Source organism: Anas acuta, chromosome 19 (assembly GCF_963932015.1).
Source record: "Anas acuta chromosome 19, bAnaAcu1.1, whole genome shotgun sequence".
NCBI lineage: Eukaryota > Metazoa > Chordata > Aves > Anseriformes > Anatidae > Anas > Anas acuta.
This window is the reverse complement of record NC_088997.1, coordinates 8,944,521-8,961,673: the sequence shown is the minus strand read 5'-3', so window position 1 is coordinate 8,961,673 and position 17,153 is coordinate 8,944,521. Positions and strand designations below refer to the sequence as shown.

Sequence of the window (17,153 nt, the reverse complement as noted above, 5' to 3'; positions counted from 1 at the left end):
CCTAGCTGGCTGAATATCCTTCCTGATATTACCTCCACTTAAAATACATCTCTCTAACTGGCTTTGTTCCCAAAATGAAGATCAAAAACTCATTAAGAATGCTCAATTAGTGACAGGAATTAACACCTACACATGATGAAAATGAACTTGTTTATTCTGTGAGACAGGGCACCAATTTATTGCAGACATTGCCTTTCTAAAGTTAAAGGAAATATTCTTATTTATATGGATGAAATACAAAAACTTACCCAAGCAGAAGTCACCAAGTATCTTAAACAAAATCCCTTACCGTTCTTGCCATCACATCTTTCCAATTTCACACCAGTTTTAGTTTTTTGTTTTAACCAATCTAGTTCCCAAACTATTTTTTTCCATGTTTACTGCAAGTAAACTTAATATATTCTACAGTTAAATGACAGCATCTTCCTCAAATAACAACCTCATTTAGCACTGGAACTCAGGGATCCTCGAATCAGTCTGAACAGAACAAACCACTAACCTTTCCCACTCAAAGAAGCTACGTGAAGCCATTCTCATTTGAGAAAAAGGGGATGCCCACAAGGGCTACTGTGTGAATATTCATGATGTTGGCAGGAGTGGCCACAAAAGTTAGCATATGTACAGGTTCTCCATTGCCAGTTTTTCTGGGGATCCAATTCCATTTCACTATAGGAAGCTTCTGGTGAAGCACCATACCCTGGCCCCACACAGCCATAACCTATTCTACACAGAGCCTCACAGTTTACCTTTCTCTTTTCTGCGTCTCAGACTCCCTTCCTTCAAGGATGCTAATCTCCTCCAGGTAGAATGTGGCTTAGCTTTTTTAAAGCAGAGTATCTCATACCTGAACAGATTCCTCGATAATTCTGTGCAGACAGAGTCAAAATGCCAAAAAAAGAGCATCATGGAAGTTACACTGCATCCAGCCTACCCACATTAGCGTACAGGCCAGCACATAAATGGCTTAAACATCTTTTAGTTAAGAATCAACATCATGCAGTGATCTCCTAACATGTTTTCAGGGCTTCTGTTCTGAGGTTGCAGAAGATGTGAAGGTGTATATGAAATAAAGTGATAAAGGCTTTTAATCCAGTTGGACAAACGCCAAATGCCCCGAATCCCCACAGACTCCATATCTAGCATTTCACATTAAAAATAAAAATAATATAAATAAATAAATATAGAAAAAGAATTTGTAGCATTTTAAAGGTGAGAAGATATCATTCTTCAGGGCACAAAAAGCAGTCCCTAACTGTTAAAGATAAGGGGAAAGAATTGAGTTTTATCCCTTCTATTCTAAAGGATAGCCACACAGTCCCTAGTGAGTACAGCCTAAGCTTGCTCTGGCCGTGCTCCAGGCTTGCAGGAAAGTACATAACCATGTTAGCCTAGCACTGAGCACAATCTAATAGCTCTTGTCTCTCAGCAAGAGCTATTACCTCAGTTCCAATGTGATTTAACTCAGTAAGACAGTTTTCAAATCAGAGTTCATTTACCTGTAGTTGGCCCGGTCTCTTTTGCCCCTTGACAGAGCTCTGATCCAGGTGAAGGAAGGGTGTGAAGTCTGGACAGAATCCTTTAATAGGAGTGAAACTTGCTGCCCTTGTACGTATTGGTGATGGACAAGAACTGCCTCACCAGCTGTGCGTGCCCTGTGCCTACTGCTTGGCTGCTGCTGGCACCCAGAAATACTGGACAAATGTATTGTGCCGTGAGGTACTCCTGGCTGGCAAATCTCTCCTCAGCCTTTCCATTCTGAAACACGTATGCAGAGCAGGAGGCATTAGGAAGTGGCCACAGGTATAATTCTGTGGTTTCTCCTGTTCTCCCTTAAATCTGAACCCTCTTATCTTAACACATGCAACAAGAAAAGACAAAATTGTGAGCTCCAGGAAAGCACACTTCCAGACTGCTGGCTGCAGTGCCAGAAATCCTAGTGACAGGATACAAGGCAACAGCCTCAAATTACACCATGGGAGGTTTAGATTGGGTATCAGGAAGAATTTCTTTACAGAAAGGGTAGTTCAGTGTTGGTATGAGCTGCTCAGAGAGGTGGTGGCGTCACCATGCCTGGAGGTAGTTAAGAGATGTGTGGATATGATGCCTGGGGTCATGGTTTCATAGTGGACTTGTAGTGTTAGATGGATGGTTGGACCCGATGATCTTAAAGGTCTTTTCCAAACTAAATTATTCTATTAAAAGGTCAGTCTGCACTACACAGAAAGGGCTCAGAAAATTCTGATAAGTCTCCTGCATTGTGCAGAGTAGAGAGAAATGAAGGCTGCTCACTTTTAACGGTTGCTTTTTCATTCTATTAGGATACCTTTTTAGCACTTTTTGTTTGTTTGTTTTTGTTCTTTTTTTAAAAAACACTTTCATTACCTGTTTTCTTTTCAGAAAGAAGTAAGTATCTGGAAAATCCACACCAGCTGCTGAAGTTTACAATTTCTTTTTTCTTCCCCCTTTTTTTGTATTCAAATTAGCACTAGTGGCTTCCCATACCAAAAGCTTCCCAGCAGAAAGGCAGTTCCATGACTGACACTGTGCGAGAAAAGGCCAGCTGGTCTTTAAAGCCTGCACACAAGGCAGTGCACTACTGGCTCAATACTTACCTTAACTGTAGCTTAAAAGGCAGGCTCCTACATTTCTATGAAAAATCCAGGATACTTTACCAACAGCTTTAGAAAAAGAAAAGAGGTTTGAACGACTCAAGCAGTCGGACTCTTTTACTTGCCAGCGGTGCTGCAGGGCTTCCACGCAGCAGCTAAGAACATGGAACTACTGCCTCTACAGACAGCAGCAACTGAAGTTTACACACTACAAGGAAAAAAAAAAATACGTTGCACAAGACTTCAGGAGAATGAGGTGGCAACAGAGGCACCACCAACTCAAATTCAAAGCTGCCAGAAAGTATGGCAGCTCCTAAAAGATCCCAAAATGAAATATACTGGGACAATGCACACTTAACCCCTTCCCCAGAGCAGATTTTGCAGCCCTAAGAAAAAAAGGGCAGAGTCTGCCAACTTACTCCATTCAAGTAACTGACAGAAGTCATTTTTGGTATAGCAGTATTGCACAAACAAATGAAAACATTAGCTTGCTTGTTGTATTTCTTTTCTGAGCTCTATGGAAACACTAAACGGAAACTCTTTCTCCTAATCCTATTGAGCTGTTGTGCATACTTGGTTATTTGTTTGCTCACTGGAGTATTTTCTATTCCAGTTTATAACAGCTACACTCACTAAACCCAATGGTTCCTATAATCAGAACACAACCGAGATAGTGCACAAATAGAAATGCAGACTCCAAAGCATCCATGCTTACCACCAGCACACGGCGTAGCATGGAAATAATAAATGGCACATCAAAGACAGTTTCCCAGCTGTAAAAGATTCTCCTTTTTAATTCATCAGTTCATTCAACTGCCACATTACTTTGTTACAGTTCATATTCAATACAAAGTAATCACAAGTGTTTTACTGGACTAAATATGGAATAATTTGTAGCAATTTGATCCAGAAGACAATAATAAAGGCTTTAATATCGCCTTTTCTGTTATTAGAAAGCACTTTTATGATAAAAACAAAGTTTCTTGACTTTCAGTAATTCACCATTTGGTCCTAATGTACTTAGATCGAAAAAAAATCCTTGGAGGTTTCAAAAAGCTCAAAATAGAGAAACATCTGCTAAAATTTAGGTGCAGCTGTTTAGTGAAGAGGTCCAACACTAGAAAAGCCAGTATTAAAGCTCCCTCTGTAATCAATAAAAACTCTATTAAAAATGTCAGGGAACTGCGTGAAATATTTGCCCAGGTTCAAAGTAATTTTTTATTTATTTTAAAGCACTGACATCTTTTGGTCATCAAAACTTGGAGGGACTTTCTAATTTAGTGTCACACAGGTGTTTCAGCCGAAGTCCAACAAGGCCAAATTCCAAAGAGGCCAGAGCCTGCTGCTTTTCCAAAGCAGAGGTAGTTTGGTTTCCAGAATCAAGAGCCCCAAAGCACGTTACCCAGTCTGAGTTTTGGTAAAGAAGACCTGCTGTATTTCTGGCTTGGAGGTGACTGCGCTTTAGTGGTGATCAAAGCGACTCCATGTCAAGTCTGTTACCAGCTCTAGACTCTTTTTAAGAACTCAGCAGAGGTTTGTCTGTGGAGCACTTTACATAGCATTACTGCATTGCTCTACTGTTTGGAGAGAACCTGAATGATATTTACCTAGAAGAATAATCCACATGATGCTAGAATAACCAAGGCGGGTGACCAGACCCTCCTTATCCTTAGCAATGGCTTGGAGGTGTCCCCCTCTAACCTGTTCATTTTTAATTGAAATGAAAGGGCCAGACAGATCAGTTTGGCAGCAATATCATCAATCACTAAGCCTGTACAGAGGAGGTAACACTCCTGGTGAAAAGGACACGGACTGCTCAGATGAGAAAGCTGCATCTGCTCCTGTACCGCAGAGCAATCAGAGCATACCAGAAAACACAGTGAAAGCAAAATACAGGAGACTCAACATCTCCCTGGCTAATGCTATCTAGTGCCTGTGAGTACAGTGCAGATGACAAAATTAGCTAGCTGGTACATAGCGGTGAATAGAGTTCAAGGATCTATTTCAAAAAGCAGCAGCAGCACTACACCCTTCACCAGTTACCCAAGTCAGCACAACTGGAGCAAATTTGTACCTTACAGCCTGTCAAGTTTCAGATGCTGTCTCCTCAGTATTTCTCACGTGGTTTGTACAGCTCCAAGCACTTGTTCAACATCACTGGAATAATTATAATAATGCAGTAGTGTGTTTTTAAAAAATAAGATAAAACATGGATAGTCTTATGCTTGTAATGGAAGAGTGAAAAGGAAGGATTCAAAAACAGTATTCACAACTGTAACATTGGTACCCAAAACCTCAACATGCTCAGATTTAGGTGGGTCTTGATTCCTCATAATTCTTGGGTTGGAGAACCTGACTGATCGCATCACAAATTTATTAAAAATAAAAACCACAAACTGCTTTCACCCTTTGGAGTTAGGAAGCTGAGGTTGTGCATGACAACTACTAGGAGTCTATAGAAGGTAATAAAACAAGGCGGAAGAGAGCAAACTGCACACAAGCTGTGGAGAAACTTTCTGAGCTGAAAGTGATGTGACTGCACATCTTGTGGGCAGTCCCTGTGCCTTCAACAACATGGCCATGGACACAGCCTCTTCCTTCCACCTTCCTTAGATTGAGGTTAGAAGGACTTTGTAATACTAATATTTATGTCACCCTCCTGCATTTTAGGAAAACGTTGACCTAAAGCACTAAGTGCATCTTGAAACAGGTGTGTACTTCTGTCTCTTGTAAAAGATTTGCACTTCCCCTATTAGACCTCCTCAAAAAAGCTGTTCAAGCATTAAAGTGAGAGCCACTCGTTAAATTTGGAAATGTGTTCCCTACCACACAAAAGACAAAACCAAGAACAAACCCCACAGTCCCAGCTGTAACAGAACATACTAGGGTAACATTTCTTTATCAGAGCACAAGAGAACCATAGAATGGTTTGGGTTGGAAGGGACCTTTAAGACCATCTAATTCCAACCCCCTTACCATGGGCATGGACACCTCCCACCAGATGAGACTGCTCAAAGCCCCATCCAGCCTGGCCTTTAAGACTTTCAGGAATGGGGCATCCACAACTACTCTACACAACCTGTGCCAGTGCCTCACCACCCTCCTAGTAAGGAATTTCTCTAATATCTAAATCTACCATCTTTTAGTTTAAAACCATTACAGTTCCTGTAAACTACAGTTTTCCAAATTATAAGATGTTTAGCCACAATGCATAGACATCAAAACCTTTTCCTTTGCATTGTCACTTGAAACACATAACTTCCCAGGTCTTCCTACAAAAGAAGAATTTTCTCAAGAGCTACATTTACAGCTCAGGGATGTTACAAAACCATACTCAAAACAGGTCTGCCCCAAAACAACTATTTTCCTTTTACCTCACAAGATTCATGAGCTGGCAGCTTAGATACATGAAAGATTAACTTCTGTACAAGGAGTAACTTAAGTAGATGAGGACTTTCCAGGTGGGAAATCAGAAAATGGGGGCGGGGAGATTTGAAATCACAGGGAACATAAAAATTAAAGTTTGCTCCTTTGTTCCACAGTGTAAGAACTAAGGAGATTCAAGTGAAACTTCTGGGGGAGCACTAAACCCAGGCAGAGACAGTAGTTAACAACACACAGTTTGCCTCTGGAACTTCTTGCTGGAAGACCTCATGGACACTCGTAGCTTCTTTAACTTCAAAAAGCAAGCAGATAAATTCATGTGGCTCAGGAAGGCTCTGAGCCACAAATGGGTAGCAGTAATGATTCTGAAGAATGTCAACATGCACTTGTCTGTTCCTATACTCACCTCAAGTATCCATCACTGGCCCGCATTGGAGACAGCAAAAGCTCAAGGGACTTTTCATCTCTCCTGGTACAATTCCATGCTGATGAATTCCCTTCAGGGAAAACCAGTGAAAGAATGGAGAGAGCTAGAGACATCCAGGTAAAATTAAGTATTTCTTTGCTGACTGTTCAGGTTAACAGCAAGGGACTGCGGCAACATTTTTTAATTATTTGGGTCAAAAGAAAATGGCTTGTCACGGTTAGCTTTACTGCTGAACAATGCGCATCTGTGAGTGCAAACACTACCCAGAATATCCAAGTGACTTTTAAAAGACTTTTATGGATATTCCACTCTCAAAGGATGCTGGACGAGATCAATGGACGCCAACTGAGATCATTATGTATGACTTACCTTGCCCATTTCCTTCCCTTTCTGCCTTTGAGGCTCTTTTAGTGCACTGAATGTCTTTCTGGGGAATTTCATTTAATATCTTGGCAGCATACTCAATTCCTCCTGTCAGATCCTTGAGGCAGTCCTATAAATAAAGGGCAGAATGCTTTATTACTAGAGTCAGCAAAAGAATTGTGCACAATGATGTCCTTACTCATACCACAACGTTATTAAAATGTGCACAGTTTCTGTGGTTCAGAAGCAAAGAGTCAAGCAATTGTAACTTCATGACTTCAGTTCCCTCTTCTCCTAGCTAACACTTTGTATTTTGAATTCTGCTCCACATGAGCTGCCACCTCTGCCTCCTCCACGTCTGTTCTCTCACTGAGGCCCACATCTCACTGCTCTTGCATGGACCTTCACATTCACTTGGTTTGTTTAGTACTGATACAGCAGTAGTGCCAGAGGCTTCCGAGAGCAAACTGCAGGCTGCAGCACACAGCAGCCTGCTAAGACACAGCCCAACGTTACAGGCAGAGCTCAGGACTCCAACTTAACATTTTCAGTTCTAGTTGCCCTTGCATGCTAACATGCACGAGACCTGGAAGAAGTCCTGTAGGGTCCCCATTCCACGTCCACCAAAACTTCCACAGCCTGTTACTGTAGAACAGTGGCCTCATAAAAAGTAAAGTAAAATAGGAAGCAGGTCATTCATTGCTGAATGTACTAATTTAAAACTAGCCTACTTCAAAAGACTTCAAAGTACTTGCTAGTGTTATGGAACAATCCGTTCAGGGATGACTTACAGACACACATTGCAGCCAGACTTGTGATTTTATCATGACGCTCATCCGATTTGTGCACTCTATACCCATGGGCTTACATGAGCACGCAAGAATTTTAGTATTTACTTTTTTAAAAAGGGGATATTTCTAACGTGAAGAAAGCTCTAAAATAGGACCAAATGTTGCTATTTCAGCGTTTGGGAACTGCAGTCCTAACATCAAAAACATAACCAGTTTTGAACCGGGCAAGCAGAGAGGAAGAAAGGAGACTAGCTCCACTCTATGAGATTTTGTGAAGTTGATCCTTGCTAGAAAGGAAGATGTTGATTGCCAACGTTGTTTCATTTTATGGCAGAGCAACATACATTTCACCTAAACTCAGACTTTTGAATGGGATGTAATTCCTCCAGGCTCCCTCTTTATGATGGCAAATACCTACAAAAGAGTGAATTATCATTAAACGCACAATGACAGCCTGCACACTGCTCTCCCCTTCTCATTCTAGCTGCAGTTGCAAGTAAGACCCACATGGTCGGAGCACTACTCTCACCCTTATTCCTGCCCTCTTGAGCTCCCCTCCTCAACAAAACAGAGGAAGTTGTACCTTACAACAGTTTTATGGGAGATGAATAATATTCAACCAGCAATAAGTCTACACTCCATTAACCAGAGTATCTGTATTTCTGAATGCAGACTTGGGGAAAGACCCATTTAATTAACTGCTGGGCTCATTTCTTGGAACAGGAGGGGGACTGGATATGGACGCATGCAGGTGCTGCCTGCCCAGCTTCTGCTCACAGCGACTCTTAGCCACGGAGCAGATGGGAGGTGTTATAAATGCCTCTGCTATGGTGCGTGTTGGCAGTGAAACAGAGGGATGTTGCAAATGATGGATCTTCTTGAAGACCTAAGAAGCTTTTTTTTTTTTTTTTAACAGGTATCAGGCAGTACTGGAGCAACACTTCTACTTTGAAGGAAAGTGAAAAAATTCCTCCTCCGTTTATACCCAGTGCCTTTCTGCATTTTAATACAGTTGCTCTTCTTAGGCAAGATAACTCAGTTCCACATACCTTGTACACAAAAACAAGGCCATGCAAGACAGAGTATTGGCATGCCTTTCACTTCAGCCCACCTCCAGCCCTACAGTAACCAGTTATCTCCTCCTGCAAATGTATTAAGTTTTATTTCTCAACTGCAGAGATTCTGCTTCTAAATGCTGTATTAAACTAGGCTATCCCTCTTAATAAAGTGTTCATGTAGGCCAGAACAAAGGTTTCAAATAATAAAATTACTGCTGGTCTAGAGTTGTAGCTGATACAATTCAGTATCACTCCACTAGGCCTTATTCACTTCACTGTTTACACAGTAAAACTCATCCTGCTAAGATCAGTCATCAGCTTTTTCAATATGCACTACAACATCTAAATTTTGAATTTTTAATAGCAGGTTTCTGTGAGGGCTTCAGTTTTAATAAAACTGAAATTGTAGTTACAAAGTTCAAGTAGGCTTCACTTATGCGCACGGGCAATTTTTATCACATAGTCATGGGGAACACGAGCAGTTTTAAGCATTATGACCAGAAATATGATTTCATCTATACTAAGGCCAGAATCAAAAGAACTTGCGATTATTGCAGTAATAGAACCAGCAGCTGCCATCCATTAACACAAATCAAAATGTGAGAAAATAAAAAGTGCCATTACACGTGGTTTCTAATTATTACAAGCCACTCAATAAACCTACAAAAAGTGACATTGTTATTTGAACTGCATCCAGCTTAGTTTCATGCCTGTTATGTAGGTCTGTAGCAAAAATGCAATGAACTGTACACTTCATAGCAAAAAGAAATCTTCTGACTGGACATCTGTTGGTGGCACACAGAAACTCTGGTTTCCATTTACCTACAGAACAATAAAAACAGAGCCTGAGGTCTCAAGAAAGAAAAAAAAAAAAAACCAACAAGGTTTGTAAAGTGACTTCTTTAAATTGGTCTGAATAGCCAAAAAAATAATGCAGATGCAACACACTAAACTGTGCGTCAAAAAGCAAATCAAAGATCTATTTAGCAGCTCACAAACACAGGTATTAAACTTGGAAAAGGAGGACGTTCATGCAGTCCTAATAGGTATTTTATCTGATATACACACAATTCTCATTCATATACATAGAAATGAATTGTGTGTGTATATCAAACTAAGGACATACAGTTTCATAGTCAAGGATTAAGCTAGCATTGTGGGACAGACCGCCTTTAGGCACATTAAGGGAAAAAGAAAAACTCTATAAAATCATACATTATGCATTTTTAAATACAAGCAGGCAGTAACACTCCTCACTGTCTTTGAACAGGTATCAATGTCAAATGCAGGGCTGGAATGTCATCGCTGCTGGCAGGGCACTACTGTGAGGACACTCAAGTATGCAGCGGTCCCACTGACACCATCAGGTGTTGTTTATGCATGATCCAAGTCTGGATGTCAAGGCAAAACAGAAGGAGCCAGCAGGGAATATACCGCAGAAGAATGGGGTAAGAGGAGAAGCATTAGCCACAGATACTAATAAAAACGAGAACATTTTTTCCTTCTCTCTTTCAAAAGGGAGCTTATACAAAACTAAATTTTACTGTAAATGGGAATGATCCTGACATTAAAGAGTTGACATTTAGGCTATACACACACTTACGAAGAGCTTAAAATTGGAAACACATTCCTATAATATTCAGTATCCACACACAAAAAAAATCTTAACCCCATTGTTTAAACCAAGTTTTGCTCCAATCTGCCAAAACATGGGACCATTTTGATAGACAAAGCCAACGGAAAACATACACATAAGTAGTTCTCACTTTTTAAAATGAGGTGACCTGCACAATACTTCTAGCTTCACAGTCCATACATGCTTTTGATTTGAACCACAGAACAGCTTTGAGGAAAAAAAGTAACACATTTTAAAAGACTAGATATCTCTGAAACCAGTCTCAGAAAGCATTTGAGTACTTTCCCAGAGGCTTCTTTCACTGCACAAAGAAGCTAAACCCACGGTGCCCAAACACTCTCCTTTTCAGATGAGACACATCACTGTGCAAAGCAGTTCTGCTGCTGGGCAATCACGCTGTATTTCAGGAGATCTGAATTCCAACTTCTCTTTTCCCACTCTAGACTCATGCTCCCCCAAGGGAGCTACAGTAAATTACTTGATTTCTTCCTGACTTCACTTCCCATAAGTAGATAAAAATATTTCTTTGGTTCCCCTCTGTGCCTACTGATTTGGATTTCAAGGTGTGCAGATTTTTAAACTACATCTGCACAGCACTCTTCCTGTACTGTTTGATTCCCATTGATCTGTGCTAATGACAAAGCATATAAAAACTTCCACAAGCTAAAAGAGAACTGATAGGGGCACATCCAGGTTTATGCTTGCAATGGCACCAGCACTGTTTACACCCAAATGCAAAACTGGAGAGCCTGGGCCGGGGAGATGCAGCATATAACTGCTACAATGACCATTCGTACTGCAGGCAGAGCCTGCCTCTCCTCTGAATTTGTAGGATGTGGAACAAGGAAAGCAAAGTGCTAGGGCTTTATGAAATGGTTACAAACCTCTTTAGTTACAAATGTTGTTCTACTAGGTGACCATAAACAATAAATACGCATTCACTGATGTAGCAGAGCACACCACATCAGATGGCCACAAAGTCACAGCGTTGGTGTAAGCATGCTTCACTCTCAGGTAAAGCACACCAACGCATTCACTTGACTGATTTCCCCTTATCAAGGCAACATTTGCCTTCCGTAATCATGAGACATACACTGACAAACATAAGATCCAAGACTAGGCGCAGCATAGGGTACATGTTTAGTGGAATCAAACTAGATGAAGTACTACAATCAGCCTTTAAACCTGGCCACAGAGCAATTGGTTGAATTATTTGCATGAAACCAGTGCTATCTTGGGACACTTTCAGTTCCCCCCCTTTGCTAAAATTCACAAGAGTCCTCATTAAAGATATGAAGGTGCATTAAATGAAGGCAGAAATTAGAGCTAATTTTAAATATGCACTGGTTTAGCAGAGCCTTGTAATCTGCCCAGGTGCATTACACTTGTGATTTCCTTAATGTTTCTTTAATGATTTTGGAAGGCAATTCTCTGCTGCATTGCAAACCAGTTTTGTTCAGACACATTCAAGTTTTCCCACAGTGGAGTAAGCAAGTTATCAAGAGAACTAATTAGCTTGACCTTCTATTTGCCCAGTAATGAGAAGTGCATCAAACAGGTCTCTCTTTTCATGTCTGAGCCTGTCAATTAAAGCCCTGGCTTTCTACTCATTGCATTGTCCTCAGGAATATTTACCATAAGCACAGCCAATATAAGCTATGCCCTATCCACTCACCTCTTCACACCACCCGGTAATAGCTTTGAATTTTCTTCAGTGGAGGAAGACAGCTTTGAATGAAAATTCCTCTGCAAAAGCTGCACAAAATATTCTGAATTCAGAGTTCTTTAAGCAAATTAAGGGCTACAAATACGGACACTAAAGTACTCTACAAGCAAGAACCACTTTCTAAAGACTAACCATAGCCTGATTTATTAAGAAATCCAGGAATTGCTGCATTTCACCAGCTATAGATCCTGATTTCTCTAGCACTCTAACAGACAGCACACCTTTATCATGCAGCCACTTAGCTTTTATATCCCATCTCCTTTCACAAATAGAGGAAGCCAGAAGAGAAACCATCAAACCATCAAAATCAGAGACAAAGACCTGAGGACTAATGGGAATACGGACTCTGACGCAGATTATCCCTCACGTTACACAGACAAGCTCTTAACAGTCAAGGCTGCGGAATGACAGGGGAGCAAACTGGGGAAGGCTTTTTGTAGAGGAAATAAGGCGTTTGTATTTTTTCTATTTTGAGATAACCCAGATGTAAGTGTAATTCCAGCAATTTCTGCAAGACCACGGAATCACAGAATCACAGAAGTAGGCGTTAACACCTAAGACAGTAGTTTTCCATTCTACGGCCTCAGTTCTGGACATTCCTGACATCTTCTGCGCATACTTTTACAAACGAAACCAAAAGCCTTGTAACGTAACATTCCATGAGAGTTCCTCTGCTTGTTAAGGATATTTCTAGGTCTGCTGGATTCAATATTCTCTACCCAATTCATGCCAGGTATGCAAAGCAGCACCCTAACTTTGCAGCTCTGACTCCTCTCCTCAAGCGTGCGATCAAACTGCAGCGAAGCCAGGATCAGGTCCCCAAAGAGACTTGCTTCTCACAAGCACCGCAGGTACCTCACCCACATTCACCAGTGCTATCCCTCACTGGATGTTCTTGCTGAGCTACCCACCAGCTGAACTGCCTTTTGCAAGGGGCAGCATACCTTGCGTCTCCTTCCACAGGAATCCATCTTCTTTCTCTTCTGGTGTTCACACACCTGGCACATCTTGACAAGCTGTGCACTTGCAGGTTGTTCTACTGAACACCAGTGAGCTGTCAATCTTCCCTCTGAAACAGGGCTGACCTGGGGTGTAGTGGCATCCTCCTCTCACCCTAAGCCCTGGTGCTCAGGAGGTAGGAGGTCCAGTTTCAGTTTCCTCCTTTGCTAGAGGGAGGTTAAAAACCACACCTCTCATTGCCCTATCAGCCAGGGCACCCCAGAGCCTGGGAACTTGCCATCAGTCCTGGGCAGAAGATGATGCAGATTTGAACTAGCTGGCAGGCAGGCAGGGAACTAGAACTAGACAAATTCTCATGTTGACATCTCAGAGCCTTTAGGAACTGTCTCTCGAGTAATGCTTAACAGATCTAAGAGACCAAAATCCCAACTTCTAAGTCGCAGCTTCGATCCTATTCCACTTCACAAAACTAGCATGCTGCTAGAAACCTGCACCCACATTACTCCCTGGAAGAAATGAGAAAGTTGAATCAATTCCGTGTCACGCAGTTTTTCGCAGCAGTCTTAACTAAGAAGATATTATTTGCTCTATAGTAAGAATGCACCGAATTTTAGACAACATCAGACATCAGAATTCAACTGGTGTTTAACCAGCTGAACTAGGACCTGCTGCCTCATAGATAGAGCACTACCTGGGAACTGAATCTCTCAATTCTGCCTTAGAATTTGCCTTTGAAACCTCAGGAAGGCCACCAGTTTCTCCTTCTCCAACCACTTCCACAGCTGATAAATTGAGATAATCTGTTGTTGCATGCTTTAAGAACTACATTACAGTAAAATAATGTCAGTACTCAGGGGTAATCAGCACGCTGTAGTACCTGAGGCTCCTTCAAATCACTGGCAAAGAACCCCTGCACTTGAATTTTCCAACAAACCCAGGTAATTACAGTGAAGAGAGTAGCTCCCAGCTAGGCACCCTGCATTCTCAGTCACGGTTTTACACAACCATTGTGAAATCTCTTGTCCAAATTTCCCATTCTTCTGACTTCAAAATGAGTGCAGACTCCCTCATTCACTCTCTTGGGCAACCCAGGAGCTGATGCTGACTGCTCAGAGTCCTCAACAGAACACACAAAGCTTTGAAGCAGCCCTGAGCCCTTGAACACATTCTTGCTCTAGCCAAGAGAAAGAAAAATGAAGTCTTTTACCTTGCAAAAGAAAGAAAAGTCATTGGATAGGGGAAAACAACACAGAAGAACATTCTTGTTTTATAATTAAGAGTATTTAAGAGTAATTAAGAGTAGTATCTTGGAGAAACATGTTGCAAGGACACCTGCCCAGATGCTACAGCCTCTGCCTTACTCCCACTATCCGCACCATCTAATGAGAGCAGACAACCAGCACGGTGAGGTCAGCATGCTGGTAGCTGATATACATTTGATTGGTGACTGCATTCACGTGGCATTGTGCAAGTTACTGTGACACGCACCAAAGGGAAGTTTTCCTTGCAAAGCACACATCCATTTTAAACTACTTTGTAGTATTTATATGATGCAGGAAGGAAACAAAATAAACTGGAAACAATTTTAAGATTATAACACCCATAACTTTAGCTGCATAATCAAATGGCAAAATTAACTCATCCATTACATGAGTATTTCTTTCTTAGTGCCATAAATTAAGCATATTTTTTGGCAGTTTTTTCCTTACCAGGAACAATTCTTTTATTCATGAATCTGCTTACTTTAAGGGCTGAGTCTTTAGAGCCCATTAGGAAAACATCATCAATGCTTTTTTTTTTTTTAATGCAAGGAAAGAAACATTAAGCAAGCTGCTGTTCCCATTTTTCAAAATAAATCCATTCTTCTCTCCCACAGTTATATGCCAGTACATAAAACACTGATTTCAGCAGAGTTATTTCTGATTTACATGGCTGTGGAAGCACAGTCACAAACCCATAGCATACGTAAAAATTTCTGCAGTGTCTCCGCATGTTGCTGAGTCGGCATACACACAACCAAGGACAGCAGAAGAATTTAAAGCGCTATTATGCTGCAAAAGGAAAACGTGCCTTGCTTCCTTGGCTAAGGATTATTATTCATATTGCCACAGTGCCCTGAGAGCAAGACCCTATGTGCTAGTTGCTGTACATATCTCAAGACAGAACATTCTCTGAATATTTACAGCCTGAACTGACAACAGCAGAACTAGAGGTAGGAAGCTGAGACAGAAACTTCCATCAGGGCTTCCTCAAGGTCTCCGGGAGCACCTGTGACAGGCCTAAGTGCAGCTCTAGACCACAACACTGTATTTCTTCCCCACTTGCACTCCCTTCGAACAGGACAGGGCTTTCTGCTACAGCTTGGTATTGTCCTTCTGAACTACAACATAAACACAGCATGACATAGTAAAGGATCTCATACTTTATTCTTTTCATATATGTGGGGGGAAAAGGCCTTAAGTTCCTCTTTACCTTTGGAAGTACACGCATTAGAGCACTTGCAGGTATTTTCTCTCTCTTTTTAATGACAAACAAATGGGGAATTAAAAAAAAAAAAAAATTGTATGCCACCATCCTGACATCTGGATTTAACAACCAAAGGTAGGTTGCTCTACAGTGATTTTACAATCTTTGTGCATAACAGCGGCGTTCCTGTAGGTAGAAGTATTCCTCTGCAAGTCCTTGGGTCAAACAGATTGTTAGGCTTTGCAATTTAATAGGTACTTGGAGGTATTCATGAACTTATGCCTAGAACACACACACTCCAGCTAGTCAAGGCATACCACAAAAATACCTAGCTCCAGTACTTCAGTCAGTTATTGACTTTACACCAACCAAAAGTTCTCATCACTGTTTGTTCATAACTTGCATGTCTTTATCCAAAAAAGACAAAGATAAATAATTCAGTTCTCATTTCACACTGAAGGTACATTAATTTGTTCATCAATTAGTCTCAGACGAAAAGCAGAAGACAAATAATCCTCAGCACTCTCAGTGCCACAATCCGACCTGAAACGAAACAGTTCTCAGACACCTCAGAGGCTGCATGTTTCACCAAACATAACAAATGCCAGCAGCTCTGCCAACTGCCTCAGCATCAAGGCTGCCATTCATGTTCATCCTCTTCTCCAATTAACCAGCACAGTCCAATTTTTGGCCTCTAGTAGAAGGGTAACCAAAATCAAATTTTTACTAGACCCTATCCGTTTAAGTACTCGCTGAACAGACACGTGAGACAGGAGAGTAATCACACCTCTGTCTACACCCTGATTTAGGTTGAGTTGCAAGTCTGACTTCTTCCACATCTGATGCAAGAAGCTCAACAGAACAACACATCACATACCCCGAAGAGATCAAGTCTAGTGAAGTTAGTGGGAAAGTTCCAGAAAAGTCATTGCTAGTTCTTCTTCCTGTTTTGCTGCCCAACTTAGACAAAGAATATTTTTCATCTTCTGCCTGATTTATGTTCACATATACGTATGACAGAAATCCATGTTACCCTTTTGTAATTAGGCACTGTGCAGCCACCTGCCAGACTGTCTGTGCTCCAACATCTCAGCATGTTCCTGTACAACAGAGGTACAGAAATCACTGCAATGCTGCATGGGGTAACAAACTGCAGTAAATACCTTACAGGGAGGCAGTCTGCTTTGCTTACATCTAGGATATAAAACCCTACATTCAACTCAAAAAAACAATACCTAGTGGGAGAGAACAGCAGATGAACAGATGGGAGAGGTTTTTCTCCTTCCTTGGTGTTTTCCAGACTTGCTTTCTACCTTATTGTACCTAGGTTATAATATTGTAAAAAATTTATTTTTCAGTCTGGGTACTGTTAACATATCACCACTCTGTGTGTGGTGTTTACATCCATACTTTATAAATAATTAACAGTGAAACTAAATACAATTTTCCAAACTGATGCTTGATATCAGAGTACTCAACTTGAGCATTAGAGAGGTCTTATTGTCAACATATGGGGGGAGGAAGGGAACAAATCGGGCCCTCTCAAATGGATGTGCAAAAAGCCTCAGAAATCACTCACTGTCTGTCCAGAAGTGGATTTGCACCTTATTTCCACCAAGACATCACTAAAATGTCAGTGAGACCATTTGTGTGCTCACATAGCCATTTTATGATCAGGAGGGAGAGGCAAAACTACTGAAATAACCTCAGTCCCACTGAAATAAATGAATTCC

The 17,153-nt window shown here is 41.2% G+C and overlaps 1 long non-coding RNA gene across 4 annotated transcripts in view; it reads right to left on the bottom strand.

The window, feature by feature from the left end:
• Nucleotides 1–17,153, bottom strand: part of LOC137842280 (uncharacterized) — an 82,923-nt gene that overhangs the window by 43,274 nt on the left and 22,496 nt on the right. For 3 of the 4 annotated variants that reach the window (XR_011088997.1, XR_011088999.1, XR_011089000.1), the window contains exons 3-4: nucleotides 6,790–6,913; nucleotides 6,400–6,490 (exon numbers count right to left, since the gene is read on the bottom strand). This is a non-coding gene — a long non-coding RNA (uncharacterized lncRNA). Of the gene's footprint in view, nucleotides 1–3,444; nucleotides 4,767–6,399; nucleotides 6,491–6,789; nucleotides 6,914–17,153 lie in introns of those variants that run through there. The other variant, XR_011088998.1, reaches the window with a different exon arrangement.